Source organism: Giraffa tippelskirchi, chromosome 1 (genome assembly GCF_054371585.1).
Source record: "Giraffa tippelskirchi isolate mGirTip1 chromosome 1, T2T-mGirTip1v1.2.pri, whole genome shotgun sequence".
Classification (NCBI taxonomy): Eukaryota; Metazoa; Chordata; class Mammalia; order Artiodactyla; family Giraffidae; genus Giraffa; species Giraffa tippelskirchi.
Genome location: NC_137275.1, coordinates 11,096,667 through 11,108,668, shown reverse-complemented (window position 1 = coordinate 11,108,668; position 12,002 = coordinate 11,096,667).

Here is a 12,002-nt window from a genome sequence, read left to right as displayed (position 1 = left end):
GAGCCAGACCTTGTGGGCCTGTATCTCAGCTCCTCCTCTTATTATCTGTGAGACTTTGGGCAAGTTACTTGTTCTCAGGGTCTGAATTTCTCCATCTGTAGAAAAGATATTAAAAATGCCTCTCATTTTATCAGAATGTTGTGAGAATTAACTGAGCTAATCCCTGTGAAACAGAGCAGTGATCAACCCACAGCAAGCACTTGATAAGTGTTGGCAATTATTCTTCAAAGTTTAAAAATTTACATGGTGCCAACTCCTATCAACAGGCTTGATTGAAATGCCTTTCGTTTCCTTTTCACTTATTCAAAGCATCTTATTTTCCATTTTCTCTTTGAGCTTCTTGTTTCTGAAACCTAGAACTGCTCTGTGTGAGCTTCGTAAGTGACAACATTGCTATTCTCCCTTAAGCAAGCATTCTTAGCCCTGACAATAAGTTTGTGGTCTTGACTTCCCATATCTTCTCTTCATTGTTCAGTTGCTCAGTCATGTCCGATTCCTTTGTGACCCCATGAACTGCAGCACGCCAGGCTTCCCAGTCCTTCACCATCTCCCAGAGTTTGCTAAAACTCATGTCCATTGAGTTGGTGATGCTATCGAACCATCTCCTCTTCTGTCATCCTTTCTTCTCCTGCCTCTATCTTCACCGGTATCAGGGTCTTTTCCAATGACTTGGCTCTTTGCTAAAGTATTGGAGTTTCAGCTTCAGCATCAGTCCTTCCAGTGAATATTCAGGGTCCATTTCCTTTATGATTGACTGCTTTGGCCTCCTTGCTATCCAAGGGACTCTCAAGAATCTTCTCTAGAACCACAGTCCAAAAGCATCAATTCTTTGGTGCTCAGTCTTCTTTATGGTCCAAATTTCACATCCATACATGACTAATGGAAAAACCATAGCTTTGACTAGACAGACCATTGTTGGCAAAGTGATATCTCTGCTTTTTAATAGACTGTCTAGGCTATCTTCTCTTAGACCTATGAAATCTCTTTCCTGGAAAAATGATTGCTCAAACCCACATTTGTTCAAGCTGGGGCTCAAAACACCCCCGGTGGATTGCTGAACTGAAGGTGTTGATGTTTCTGAAGCGTGTATTTCTTGGAATTCCAAGAGCTCCAATGCCTCTATCCTGGGTTCCTCAAGATACAGTCTTTCTTGATCATTAAATGCTCCATGCTTGAAGCAGCATTTTTATTTTCTTAATGTTCCCTTTCTGTTCCAATGCTCCTTCAGGAGGACTCTATGTGGTTTCCTCACCTTAGGATGTACTCCTTTAGAAGGTCAGTTTCCTTCTCCAGCACTGGTCATTGTATCTGTGAGCCTTCTTTAATTTTCCCACTGCTTTCTGGCCCAGATATTTATATCACTAATATTCTCCCATAGATAATCTCTTTAATGTTCACCATAGTGAGAGACTCGAAATCAATGAGTCTTGGGCCTACAAAAAACAGGAGTCCAGATTCGGATGATCCAAACACAGAGAGATTCAATATCCAGCCCAGACCTGATCTTCCTCCATGATTTTCCTGACTGGTTTCTCTTAAATATCCCAATCTAAATCTATTGTGCTCACCTATGTATCCTTAATTCCATAAATTCATCAATCATATCCTCTCAGGCACAAAGAATACCTCCATTGCCATTTCAATAACTAGGGCCTTGAGACATACTCAGTGATTCATAATCAAACTAAAAATAAAAAAAAAATCACCCTGTCTCACTTTTATTCACTGTGACATGATGCCAGTGTATGAAATATAAGCCCTTTTGTCTAGGAAACATCAACCCCCCAGGTTTCAAAGTTAAATTACTTGGAAAAAAGTCATCATCTTCCTTTCAGGTAAACACAGCAAGAGCTCCTGGGTTGATTATGTGATCTTTTGTATGAAAATGTCATTATAACAATTCTAGTAAATGTTTGATGAGTTGCCAGCCAACCTATGTAATAGAAAGTCTATTTAACATGTTAAAAAATCAGACTTTATGTAAGAAGATATGTTCAAATCACTTGTTATAAGTTATAGAGGATATTTTAGTTCAATTTTGACTTAACACTGAGTTCTGATTAAAATATTCAGAAGGGCAGCAAACTTATGCATTGACATTCTTTCTTTTTTTCAGGAAAAAAATTATTGCATTTAGAAGAAAAAAGATAGATAGGAAAATGAACACTGATGCCAGTGAATTTCATGGCAAGTTACCAGAATCATATTTACTGTTTGAAACGATCTTGATATCCAATAAACAGAAACTATGTTGCAGGAATTTTATATTCTTTCTATTTTTAGGGGAGGATGTTTACCATGGGAAAAATGAAATAATTTAGTTAAAGATTAAAAATAATATTATCAACTTAAGTAGCATACAACACTTCTTCAAATGCTTATGATTAAGATTTCAAAGTACACATAAATTCTTTTGTTATGACAAACCATATATATTTAATTGTCAACAATGTTTTGTATGCATATGTTTTCTCACTATTATTTAATAGAAAATAATATGCTTAAGGTCAAGTACCAAATTGAATTTATTTTTTTATTTTTGAAAGTAAAACTCTATTGACATCTCTCACACACTCAATGTTTTTTAAAAACAACTAAATTGATGAGGCCGTGGTTAAAGTTTCAAAAATTCAGAATTCCCTTTTAAGAAAAAAAAACAGCTCTTGACCCTGTTGATCTGTAGAGTAGAGGAGAAAAATGTAGACTAATTACTTACTGCAAAAATTTAAAAAATATGAATGCACAGTATTCCTCTTTGAACTTGTCAATGCTTTTATAAAAGAAACATATAATTCATGCCTCAATTTTATATGCAAGTAAAATATTATTGGAGCCTCTCAGGTGGTGCTAGTGTAAAGAACCTGCCTGCCAATGCAGGAGATATAAGAGATGCAGGTTCTATCCCTGGGTCAGGAAGATCCCCTGGAGGAGGTCATGGCAACCCACTCCAGTATTCTTGCCTGGAGAATCCCATGGGTGGAGGAGCCTGGTGGGCTACAGTCCATAGGGTCACAAAGAGTCTGACACGACTGAAGCGACTGAGCATGCACACAAAATATTATCGCTGATTGAGAAACTAAGACAAATTTCTCTCTTACATACTTTAATCTTATAAAATGTAACACATAAATTCCTTACTAAAAATACTTTATTTTCATAAACCACTTCATCATATTTTATGCAGTTCTTAGTGTTGTTGTTCAGTCACTAAATCATGTCTGACTCTTTGTGACCCCATAGACGGCAGCATGCCAGGCTTCCCTGTCCTTCACTATCTCCCAGAGTGTGCTTAAACTCGTGTCCAATGAGTTGGAGATGCCATCCAACCATCTCATCCTCCGTAGTCCCCTTCTCCTCCTGCCTTCGCTCTTTCCCAGCATCAGAGTCTTTTCTAATGAGTCAGCTGTTCACATCAGTTAGCCAAAGTATGGAGCTTCAGCTTCAGTGCTGCACCGAAGAACTGATGCTTTCGAACTGTGGTGTTGGAGAAGACTCTTGAGAGTCCCTTAGACTGCAAGGAGATCAACCAGTCAATCATAAAGGAAATCAACACTGAATATTCACTGGAAGGACTGATGCTGAAGTTCCAATACTTTGGCCGCCAGATGCGAAGAGCCAACTCATTGGAAAAGATCTTGACCTGGGAAAGATTGAAGGCAGGAGAAGGGGACGACAGAGGATGAGATGGTTGGATGGCATTGCCAACTCAATGGACTTAAGTTTGAGTAAGTTCTGGGAGGTTGTGAAGGTCAGAGAAGCCTGGCATGCTGCAGTTCATGGGGTCACAGAGTCGGACATAGCTGAGCAACTCAACAACAACAATTTGCCATGAAGTGATGGGACCAAAAGACATGCTCTTACTTGTTTTGAAGGTTGAGTTTTAAGCCGCCTTTTTTATATCCTCTTTCACTCTCATCAAGAGGTGATTTTTTCTTGTAGTTACTTCTTCGAAGTGAAAGAAAGTGAAGTCACTCAGTCGTGTCCGACTCTTTGTGACCCCATGGACTGTAGCCTACCAGGCTCCTTCGTCCATGGGATTTTCCAGGCAAGGATATTGGAAGGGGTTGCCATTTCCTTCTCCAGGGAATCTTCCTAACCCAGGGATCGAACCCGGGTCTCCCACACTGCAGGCAGACTCTTTACAGTCTGAGCCAGGTTAGGAGAGAGCTAACCAAAGTACTTCTTTGAAGTGCTTATTAGCAAATATAATGTGATTTAACTGCATTCTAAAAAAATTTTTTTTTTGTCTCCAAACAGGAAAAGAATTACTTGTGTGAAATACTTTAAATAATAGCTTTACTCATTGTTTTTCCATAAAAGATAATTTGCTATTGCTGTTTTAACAAATCACCATATAGCAGCTTCAGACAACACAAAATTGTTGTCTTAGAATTCTAGCTGTAAGAAGTCAGAAATAGCTTTCACTGGCTTAAAATCAAGGTATCAGCAGGGTTGCAGTCTAGCTACTTGCAGTTTGCAGTTTTTAGTGGTTGCCACCATTCCTTGACTTGCAGCTTCCATCCCTCCAACTTCTGATTCCATAGTCATGTCTCTTTCCCTGACCCTGAACCTCTTTTCTTCCTCTTGTAAGGACACCTGTAATTATCCTGGGCCCACCTGTCTAATGCAGTAAACTCTCTTCATCTCAAAATCCTCATCTAATCACATCTGTAAAGTCCCTTGCTGCCATGTTACATAACATACACACAGGTTTTGGGGATTAGAACATGGAGGCCTTTGGAGGTGGAAGGCATTATCCTGTCAATGACATTTGTGTTCCAGGTGAAACATAAAGTGAACTGTTGGAAGCTACTTTTGAGCGAGTGAAGCTTTGTGGCATTTTCCCCACTTCACTGACCTGGATGTAGCAAACGTTTGCAGGTACAGACACATAAAGGGTCCAATGGGCTTTAGTGCCTTAACACATTTAATTCTACCCAGCAGGAACAGTTGTCATTTTAGAGACGAAAAGGATTCCCACAAGCTTATTTAACAACTGAAGGCCTGAGTGTGCCAGCTGGTGTGATGCTTACCCACTCTTTTTTCACACATCCTGATTTTGTCTATCTTTTTTTGTTGTTGTTGTTCATAAAGAGTTTAAATACTCTTGATTTAAAGACAAAAAACTATATCCTGAGACTAACTCCAGAACTCCTTTTTAGAGCAGCTAAAGCATTTTCCGTATCCATCTGTTACCTGAAGTTCATGAACGTTTGGTGAAATGAAGCATTAGGTTGTTGGAGGGTAAATGCACAGGAGGAAAACAAGGATCTCAATGTTAGAGCAAATGCTCTGCCATAGCTTACTCTTTTTAAGATGTAGAGTGAACACCCATGGGGTGTGCCACATCCGTTTTCATCTTTTGCTCATGAGTGTGTGTATGTGTTTGTGTGTCTGCTTAGCCTTGTTCAACCTTTTGCAGCTGTATGGACTATAACCCGCCAGGCTCCTCTGTCCGTGGGATTTGCCAGACAAGAATACTGGAATGGACTACCATTTCATCCTCCATGGGGTCTTCTTCCCAACCTAGGGATCGAACCTGCCTCTCTTTCGTGTCTTGGATTGGCAGGCAGGTTCTTTACCACTGACATCACTCATCTTTTGCTCAACTGATATCAAATATGATTTGGCATATGATCATGAAGTACTATAAGATTCCATAATAAAAATATAATATTTTGTATGCTAAATTGGCCTCCAATGCATAAGCTTCCCAAAGAATTGATGTTGAACTATTAGAGGGAAACCTACATTGAATGATTATATAACATTGCTTTTCTTCCTAATGCTACTTTTGCTGGCTGGCTATTAAATAAAATATACATTCGTCTCTTTATCTCCTGAATGATATGAAAAATAGCATTTATTTTCTTTGTCTGGAGGGAAGCTTGTTTTTACGTGACTGTTTTTCTATATGGCCAAACATTTGACAAATGTATATGGCCAAAATTATGACAAACATAGTATTATGTTATTGCTTCATCCTCCCAAGGTATGTTGCTTTCATTTGCAGTGTTGAAACTGGCTCACAAACTCTGTGTCTGTAACCCTCGAAGGGGAAAAGGGAAGGTGAAATGCAACCTGGTTTGTCTCTGAGGACTTAACTTTAACTTGCATATATAATTTCAGATGACATCATATTGATCAATAGATTTTCACAAGATTCAGACAATCTGCCAAGGAAGCTGTGAGTTATATTCAGGTGGGTAACCATGAGCACATCCAACCCCTAGGGGGTGGTAGATAGACAGAGACAGAGACAGAGACAGAGACAGTGAGAAACAGAAGGAGAGAGAGATCCTGTGACTACAGTGTTCATGCTTTCTCATTCAATCATGTCTGACTCTTTACAACCCCATGGATCACAGCCCCCCCGGCTCCTCTGTCCATAGAATTTTCCAGGCAGTTATACTGGAGTGGGTTGCCATTTCCTCCTCTAGGGGATCTTCCTGACCCAGGGATCGAACGCTCATTTCTTGTGTCTTCTGCATTGGCAGGCAAATTCTTTAACACTGTGCCACCTGGGAAGCCATAACTACAAGATAGTAGGCTTTATATCAATACTAGATGCAAGGGCAAACTATTTTACTTAGAGATAGAAGTATAAATGGAAACAGTGGGACATATATTTTAAAAAATTCATTCATTTCCCTTCCTCCCTCCCTTCCTTGTCTCCTTCCTTCCTTCCTTTCCTTTCTTAATTAAGCATTACATCAGATACTATTTTAAATATGGGGGCAGGGGTGAGAGATGTTAAGAGATAGGAAAAAAGAAGAGCCTTGCCATCACGTAGCTAACCATCCAGGTATCATGGTGGTTTTCAGTCTTAATTGATTATTAGAATCACCTGAAGAAATTTTACAAGCTGAAATGCCCAGAGTATAACCAAATGAATTGCATGGGACTCTAGGTTGAGACCCAGCACCAGGATATCAGACAGTGCCTCAGGTGATGCCCACACACAGCCAAGCCGAGGACCACTGAATGGAGATGAGATCGTCTCCAATGCTGACCCTTCCCAACGCTTGGGAAGTGAAGTCAGCGAAGGAACCTGACATTGAAGTCAGGTGATTGGAGGCTGTGGTCCTCCAGATGGAACCACCCAGTGGAGCTTCCAGAGTAATTTTCTGTTACTCTTATAGCTTTCTCCCCTGATATCCTGTTGTCTGTTTTCAGGTTCTTCCTTCAGGCTTTATATAAGCTTCTTTTTTTTTAATTTAATTTTTATTTTATATTGGTTATAGATGATTAAAAATGTTGTGTTAGTTTCAGATGTACAGCAAGTAACTCAGTTATACACACATATATATCCATTCTTTTTTCAGATTCTTTTCCTATGTAGGTTATTACTGAATACTGAGTGGAGTTCCCTGTGCTATACAATTGGTCCTTGTTGATTACCTATATAAATAGTGTGTATATGTAAATCTCAAACTCCTAATTCATCCCCTCCCCCATATTTCCCCTTCGGTAACAATAGGTTTGTTTTCAGAGCCTGTGGGTATGTTTTGGTTTTGTAAGTAAGTTCAGTTATATAAGCTTTCTGCCATGAGCTCCCACTCTGTTACCACCTACCTACACCCAGGTAACTCCTGCTCTCTCATAGGATCGTGTATCAAATGTCATTTCCTCAGGCAACTTTTCGTTACTACTGCCCAGACTAGCTCATTTGCCCTATTACAATCTCTCACAGAACCCTGCAGTTTCTTTTCACAGCATTTGTGACAGTTTCAAATAGAAATCTAGCTGGATAATCACTTGATTTATTTCTAGTCTTGTTAATAGACTGTAAAAGTTCTATGGAAGCTAATATCATTTCCATTGCACTCATTTTTAAACCTCAAATACCTAGAAAGATGACTCCTGCTTACTAAACATTAATTTTATTTATTTCTTGAATGAATAAAGCAGGCAAGAGGCTGATCTCAGAAGGGTTAATAGGGTATTTAACACATTGAGGAACTATCGTGACAACACTGCAATTGACAGAGGCAGGTACATAAACTGCATTTGTGGTATCAAGCCTGGGTGACTGAACGAGTAGTCATATTGTTAACAAAAATCGGTATGCCGATTGCAAAGAGTGATTAAACAATGATTGCTTTTTCTGGCATACCGATTTTTGTTAACGATAAGACTATTCATTCAGTCACCCAAGCTTGATACCACAAATGCAGTTTATGTACCTGCCTCTGTCAATTGCAATGTTGTCATGATAAAAAGCAATCATTGTTTAACCAACTAGTAAATGGTTATCTCACTGGAAAATCAGAAGTTGAATTCCCAACCCATTCAAAACAAAGCTGTGAGACTGGGGAAGAGGAAATAAACAAGAGCACAAATGTGGAATTCTAACATAAAGTACCATTACTTCCAGCATTTTCTGGACCTTGGGAATGACAGAGACACCAGCAGGAGCCTTGGGAAAGCTCAGCCTCTTGGGCTCCCCTATTAGACACACTGTACCACCAGGTTTCTCTTGCCAGCCCTCTTCCAACCTGAGTCTCCTACATCTCCTGCATTGACAGGCAGACTCTTTACCAATGCACCACCTGTGAAGCCTCCGTCACAGGGCACCTGTTAGGTATTGTTGTTCTGTCTGTAAGTCGTATCCGACTCTTTGCAACCCCAAGGACTGTAGCACTCTAGGCTCCTCTCTCCTTCACTATCTCCTGGAGTTTGCTCAAAGTCATGTCCACTGAGCCGGTGGTACTATTTAACTATCTCATCTTCTGCCTCCCACTTCTCCACTTCTTCTTTTGACTTCCATCTTTCCCAGCATCAGGGTCTTTTCCAATGAGTTGGCTCACCAACACCAGAAGCTAAAAGAGACAATGAAAGAGTCTCTGGAGGGAGCACTGCTCTGCTGACACCTTGATTTTGGGCTTCACCTAAGATGGCCCAAAACTGGAGCTTCAGCTTCAGTTCCAATGAATATTCAGGGTTGATTTCCTTTAGGATTGACTAGTTTGATCTCCTTGCAGTCCAAGGGACTCTCAAGGGTCTTCTCCAGCACCACGGTTCAAAAGCATCACTTGGAACACAGCCTTGTTGTGGAAAAAGGGCTTGCATGAGCAACTCAATGAAGTTATGAGCCATGCTGTGCTGGGCCATCCAAGACAGGTCATAGTGAAGAGCTCTGACAAAACGTGGTCCACTGGAGAAGGCAATGGCCACCCATTTGCCTGGAGAACCCCATGACTTTTCAGATAGCCTCCTTCCAAGTTCTCAGAGAAGTTTGGTGAGAGGCCCTCTACTCCTACCCCAGTTACCTGATTTTCCCACATCCTTCAGGCAGAAGCCCAGAGTGGGAAATAAGGACACAGATGTTCACCTCTAGCTTTCTTCCCTTCATCCCTTTTTTGTCATCCATAGTACTTGTGTTAATTTCCTAGGGCTCTGCTAAAAAGTTACCGCAAATTGGGTTGCTCGAAGCAACCGAGATGAAGTGTCTCATAGTTCTAGAGGCCCAAAGTCCAACATCAAGGTGTCATCAGAGCTGTCCTTCCTCTGGGAGATGCCTTCCTTGTCTCTTTTAGCTTTTGCTGTTGGTGAGCAATCTTTGGCTTGTAGATAAGTCACATTAGTCTCCGATTCCACTGTCACATGGCATCTTCCCTGTGTCTGTGTGTCTTCACATCGCATTCCTCTGTGTTTGTGTCTCCATATGGCTGTTTGTTTGTAAAGACCCAATCATATGGGATTATGACATCGTCTTAACTGGATTAGTCTGTACAGACTATTTCAACATAAAGTCATGTTCACATACCATCACTGGAGGTGAGAACCTCAGCTTATCTTCTGTGGGGGCACAATTCAATTGTACACTGTACTCACATCTTATCTGTTTCTCATGAAATGGCTGGCTTCCCACCCTTGCTGCTATAGGTGAAAGGATCTCTCTTTACATTGCTGGAGAACACTATGACAATGGATCCTATAGACATGCTTGTTCATAGACCAAAGAAGAAATAAAGGTTTGGAAACTTACTCTCAAGACCCTTGCCTGGGTTGTAGGGCCTTCACTTTAGTGCCCTGTTTTTGCATGACAAACTCACATATCGCCTTGTTCCTCCTCTTTGCATTCTGTCTGAGACAAGCTCTCATTTTTGCCTCCAGGCAAATGTATGCTAGTGAGGACAAAGTTCATGCATAAAGGCAAAAGAATAAAAAGTCTGTTAATTTAATAGTTAATATCTAAACATCTCAGTTCAGTTCAGTCACTCAGTTGTGTCCAACTCTTTACGATCCCATGAACTGCAGCACGCCAGGCCTCCCTGTCCATCACCAACTCCCAGAGTTTACTCAAACTCATGTCCATCAAGTTGGTGATGCCATCCAACCATCTCATCCTCTGTCATTCCCTTCTCTTCCTGCCTTCAATCTTTCCCAGCATCAGGGTCTTTTCAAATGAGTCATCTCTCTGTATTAGGTGGCCAAAGTTCTAGAGCTTCAGCTTCAACATCAGTCCTTCCAATGAATACTCAGGACTGATTTCCTTTAGGATGGACTGGTTGGATCTCCTTGAGAGTTCAAGGGACTCTCAGGAGTCTTCTCTAACACCACAGTTCAAAAGCATCAATTCTTCAGTGCTCAGTTTTCTTTATAGTCCAACTCTCACATCCATACATGGCTACTGGAAAAACCATAGCCTTGACTAGATGGACCTTTGTTGGCAAAGTCATGTCTCTGCTTTCTAATATGCTGTCTAGGTTGGTCATAACTTTTCTTCCAAGGAGCAAGTGCCTTTTAATTTCACGGCTGTAGTCAGCATCTGCAGTGATTTTGGAGCCCCTCCCCCCCCAAATAAAGTCTGTTATTGTTTTCACTGTTTCCCCATCTATTTGCCATGAAGTGATAGGACCAGATGCCATGATCTTAGTTTTCTGAATGTTGAGTTTTAAGCCAACTTTTTCACTCTTCTCTTTCACTTTCATCAAGTGGCTCTTATAGTAAATAATCCACCCGCAATGTGGGAGACCTGGGTTCGATCCCTGGGTTGGGAATATCCCCTGAAAGAGGACATGCCAACCCACTCCAGCATTCTTGCCTGGAGAATCCCCATGGACAGAGGAGCCTGGTGGGCTATAGTCCATGGGGTCGCAGAGAGTCAGACACAACTGAACAAGTGAGTACAGCACATTTCTGAATAATCTCAATTCTATGCTCCTATAGCCTTGCTCAGTTTTTGTTTGCTTCTTTGTTTATTGAAGTATAGTTGGTTGACAATATTGTGTTAGTCTTAGATGTACAACAAAGTGGTCATATATATATATGTATATATGCATAGCATATACATATTTGCTATGCTATGCTAAGTCACTTCAGTAGTGTCTGACTCTTTGCAACCCTATAGCCCACCAGGCTCCTCTGCCCATGGTGTTCTCCAGGCAAGGATATTGGAGGGGTTGCCATGCCCTCCTCCAGGACACGTACATGTATATATGCATACATTTGTCAATATCTATATCTGTCTATCTATACCTATATATATATTCTTCTTCATATTCTTTTCTGTTAGGGTTTATTATAAGATATTGTATATATTGTTTCCATGTCTTGATCACTGTAAATAGTGCTGCTATGGACACTGGGGTGCATGTAACTTTTTGAATTATAGTTTTATCTGGATATATGCCCAGGAGTGGGATATACTAACTTTTTAAATTAGAGTTTTTATATTTTCCAGATTTATACCCAAGAGTGAGGTTGCTGAATCATATGAATGGTTCAGTTTTCAAAGTAACTCAATGTTAGATTTAGGTGTTTCTATGAATGACAACCTTATTTAATAAAGCTGACTTCAGGCCCCCGATCCTAAGCTGTTTCATCTGGAAACCAGAGACTGAGTTCTGCTATAGGGATAAAAAAAGGAAGAGCCCTCTTATCTGATATGGTCTCTCCTCATCCTTCAAAGTCTTCTCTTCCCTGCCTGGGATTCTCACTGCCATGTCCACTGAAGACAGGCTCTGTGTCCTTAGTTGCCTGTCCTTAGAGCGCCA